This window comes from Triticum dicoccoides, chromosome 3B, assembly GCF_002162155.2.
Source record: "Triticum dicoccoides isolate Atlit2015 ecotype Zavitan chromosome 3B, WEW_v2.0, whole genome shotgun sequence".
NCBI classification, from domain to species: domain Eukaryota; kingdom Viridiplantae; phylum Streptophyta; class Magnoliopsida; order Poales; family Poaceae; genus Triticum; species Triticum dicoccoides.
In genome coordinates, this window is record NC_041385.1 from 675,219,547 (window position 1) to 675,224,155 (window position 4,609).

Below are 4,609 nucleotides of genomic sequence, written 5' to 3' on the forward strand. Positions count from 1 at the left end.
AACGAAGTCACGATTTGCCACAAAAAATAAGCTCGCCATTACAGAAGCTTATGTCCTGAACTAGAACTACTACTATCTAATTCTGCAGACGGCAACCACAGAAAGCGAGAAATACAGGTGTGCATAGTGTAGAACACTGAACACCACAGAAAGCGAGAAATACAGGTGTGCATAGTGTAGAACACTGAACGGGAAAAAAAAGATTGGAGTGCCCTGTCAGACAATCTGGTCAGCTAGTGCTGAACAGGAAGACGACCCTCTACAGCCATATAGATCATCTCAACTGATGATGATCCTGCCGTTAATCACGCTCTGGCCCACAGGTGTCATGTCATCAACCAGGCTTAAGTGCTTGCCTCCTTATTGATAAAGGATGCAGCGGTACGACTACTATAGAACAGATCCTGTTCAAGTAAGGTCGTGCTGATGTGCGCAGGGCCTCTCCTTTTAAACCGGTGTTGCTCCCGCTAAACAACCGAGGTGGTACTAAACTCCGTCTGTGTCCTGTAATCTCGCGTATGTTATGTAGTGGGCCGGCCTAGTTTGTTATCCCGAGCGGCTTAAAGCCTGTTGATATTTGGGCTTCCAGGTTGCATAAGCGTCGGCACATGTAACACGTTCAATCTTTGACAAAAGAAAAAAATCTAACGTGTTCAATCTGATGTTGACCAAAGGAAAATTCAATCTCATGCGCAGCATGCCCATCGTGCTTAATTTCTGTTTCTGTCTCTTCCATCTCTTGATATGCACGTAGGTTGTGTGCCAAAAATAGCAGCTATTTCGTCTCTATGTCGTCTATGTTCAGACATACCGCCACCAACTTATCATCATGGTATGATGACCTGAACTGAGCGCATGCACAGAGAACATGAGGGAGACAGTACGACAGATACCACCATTGGCCACGAGAGTGGATTTTTGGAACCCAGATGTATTGGAGGACCTTATATTAAATACTTTAAAAATCACATTTAAGGTTTCAAAAAATTCTGAAGAAAATTCTACATGATCATATGGATGTATATTACGCATGTGTAAGTTTTGGTGATGAAATAAGTAAATATGCAATCTATACAAAAAATGACAAAATGGTGATTTCCAAATAGTGAATAATGCATGCACTGTTCATCATTTCAAAATCACAATTTTGTCATTTTTGTGTAACTCACATGGTTACTTATTTCAACATCAAAGTTTACACATGTGTAATATACATTCATATAAACATGTTGATTTGTTTTCAGAATTTTTTGAAACTTCAGAATAGCATTTTGGCACAGTTCAAAAAATAGGGCTCCAATACATCCGGGTTTCAAAGTGACTTTTTGCATTGGCCACGCCTTACTGTTTTTGCAAAAAAAGACAAAAAGAAGCTCCCGTCTGTCTTTTGTAACCCCTTAATTTTTTGTCTAATTTATTTTACTAACACTCCTCATATAACTCACAAGATTATGTTTGGCGTCTCCTCGATCAATATACATACCATAATACATGTATATACTGTATATGTATAAGACATGATTACATGTTAGCATATGAGTGTGAGGGATTTTCTAGAACACTCATACCCTATTACACGTGGCAATAACTCGCATATGACAAGACATGACATACCAGTAATTCATCTCTATCTCTACCTAGTAATAAAGGAGCTATTGCTTCTGATGGTACGTTATCGAAATTGCGATAAATTACCCACTATGTCACCCATAGTTAAAGAAAAATTATTCGTTTTTATTTCAAAGTCGCGCCCGGCGGGTTCCGTTGTTCTTGTATACTGATACACTCACATAACACGAGCACCTGAGCAGTGCAATGCCTAGGACCTCCGTCTTTCTCAAGGGAGACCATGTTTGATCCCTGGTTCTACCCTCTTTTATCTCCTTTTTTCTCTCCTCCTCCCGCACGCGGTAATGGCCCGGCCCATTTGCAGGTCGTGGCGCCCCCTCTGTTTTGTTTTTTGCTTTTTACTTTTTCATTTTTGTTTTAGTTTTTTCTTCTTTAAATTAACTCGGGATCTCCAAAAGAACCAAATTTGAAAAGGTAGTGAGTTTTTAAAATATTAAGAAATCATAAAATATTTGTGAATTCAAAAAACATTCAAAATATCATAAAATGATCATGATTTAAAAAAAATGTTTGCATATTATAATTTTCACAATTTCAAACAAATGTTCATGAAATATAAAATGTCCATGATTTTTCAAAAAGATCCAGTATTCAAAACATGTTCGGGAATATTAAAAAAATGTCTATAAAATTTTAGAATATGTTCAAAAAAATTAAAACAGATTCATAAATAATGAACAAAATGAACCGCCGCTTACATAGAGGTTTCATTGGGGGTTCTCTGGAGGTCGTTTTATGAGTCTATTTAGTCCCTCGCGGCGTAAAAAAAGGTTTTCGTCTCTTGTACAATGCTGAGCCCTGTCAACCAATTGGCAGGCGTCGCCTCGGGCGTGGGAACCGCATGGCATGATGTTAGCCATTAGTATGTGCCTTCCTCTCCTGTGTTTATTATTCTGGGAGTAGTCCGCATGTTGTTCCGCGAGATTGCTTTTGTAGCGCGCCATCTGCGGGGTCCTTGTTGGCTTGTCGGGTCTGTGTCTGGGTTTGACCCTTAATGTACCGATTTTCCTGTAATTAACCAGGCAACTATCTTCTTCTCTATTAATGAAAAAGGCAAAGCTTTTGTCTCTGTTTAAAAAAAATTAACACAACTTTCTATGGGTTAGTTTTTAAGCTATATAAAATAACTAAATTTCTAGTTTGCCTCCATATATAGCTACGTTTATTCTGGTACCATAATATTGATTATGATAAACACCGCTACGCTAGGTCAAGGTGAGACATATCATTCATCAGTCTAGCTCATGCAGGGTCCATCAATACAGTTTGCTCTGCCAAAAAATATTTGGCGAAAGATTTATCCATGTGATTAGCGATTTCGTATGCTGGTTCTATTGATATGATAAGATAGGATAACACCACATTGGCTTAGGGAAAAACATTAACAAGGAAAAGCGTTGTTGTATTTTTTTATAAAAAGAGGAGGACTCCTGGCCTCTGCATCTGGCCGATGCATGCGACCACTTTATTAATTATTCACACAAGACCTTACAAAGTCATACAACAGTAAGACTAAACCCACCGTCTAGGCAACATCTGTCGCTACTCATATCCAGTTGATGAAGGGATGCTGATAGTTTGGGCCTAATACCAAACAGACCTCGCAGCCAAACCTAAACATCTAAGACCTGAGGTCCCAACCAGGACGGCTGCCGGGTATGGGGCATCTACCAGTCTGGCGCACTCCTCAACCAGGACGGCTACCGGGTATGAGGCCACCGCAGCCACCTGCCACCGTTCCATCTTCAGAGGGGTATTGTTGCATCTACCGTGTCAGGTCTCTCTGCCATCGATGCCACCACGACGCCAGACAGCGTCGTCCTCCTACGCGAGTCCATCCTCGCACATCAAACGCCGAATCTGCACTGCGCCACGCCGTCGAGATTCGTCGCCATCAATGTGTAGGATGAAGCACCGCTCCACCAAAGATGTCGTCTGCTGGTCCCGCGAGGCCGAGTGCACCTCCAAGAATGCCGCCCCCAAGGGGGTAACGACACATGATTGCCGCCAACCTCTGATCAGCTAATCTAGGGTTTCCCCCGGAGGTATTGAGTGGAGCTGGGAGCTTCACCTCGATGATGCCTTCATGAAGCAAATGATAAGGGCATCATCGTCACCGACTCCGGCCATTGACCAAAGATCGGGTTTTCACCGGGATCCGTCCCAAGTAATCCACCCGACAACCTGTGCACTGTCTCAACCGCCTTCAAAGCCCAAGATCTAGTCGCCTAGATCCGGCGACCAACCGCAACAGCAGTGCCACCATAGGAGCCCTGGTGCACTGACCAATGCCTGAGTGTGCGACCACTAGAGCCTAGGAGGAGGGCCCCCACCCCGCCTCGCCCAGCCACGAGAGCCGCCGAGATGGATCCTGCGCTCTCATCACCGTCTCTGATCCGTACCAATCCGTAGATCAGATCACCGTTACAGATCCGCCGAGATGGATCCGGCGTGCTCGTCACCGTCTCTGGTCCAAACCAATCTGTAGATTAGATAGCCGTCACAGATCTGCCTTGGACAGGGACTGCACCACGCCATGCCGCCGCGGGAAGCCCTAACTTCACCGGCTGCCACCATCCAGGGCCACTGCCCCGGGATCCAGACAGAACATCGCCGCTGCCACCGGCCATGTTCCGCCGCCGCCGACAGGCCAAGCCGCCGGCCCCTGCGCCCTCCGCCGCCATGACCATGCAAGCCCACCGAGAAGCCGACACCACCAGATCTTCCACGAAGCTCGCAGCTCCGCCGCCTCCTCCCATCACCATGCGGCCACTGCGTCGTCGTCGGAAACGGTCGCGCCACCGCGACTCAGATCAGGTAGGAGGGCCCCTGCGCCATGGGTGACCCGCCCCACCCAATGCAACGCGGGAGGGAAGGGGGCCTCCGCCGCCGCCGCCGTCAGCCGCCCGGGGCTTCGCCCGGCGACCTCCTCCAACGGCGGCGAAGGGGAGGGAGAGGTTGGTTGAGCCCGGCGGCGGTG

At 46.0% G+C, this 4,609-nt stretch overlaps 1 non-coding gene across 1 annotated transcript; it reads right to left on the bottom strand.

The window, feature by feature from the left end:
* Positions 1 to 210: 210 nt before the first annotated feature.
* Positions 211 to 422, bottom strand: LOC119283062. Its single transcript, XR_005139017.1, has one exon. It is a non-coding gene; the product is annotated as a small nucleolar RNA U3 (small nucleolar RNA).
* Positions 423 to 4,609: the final 4,187 nt, after the last annotated feature.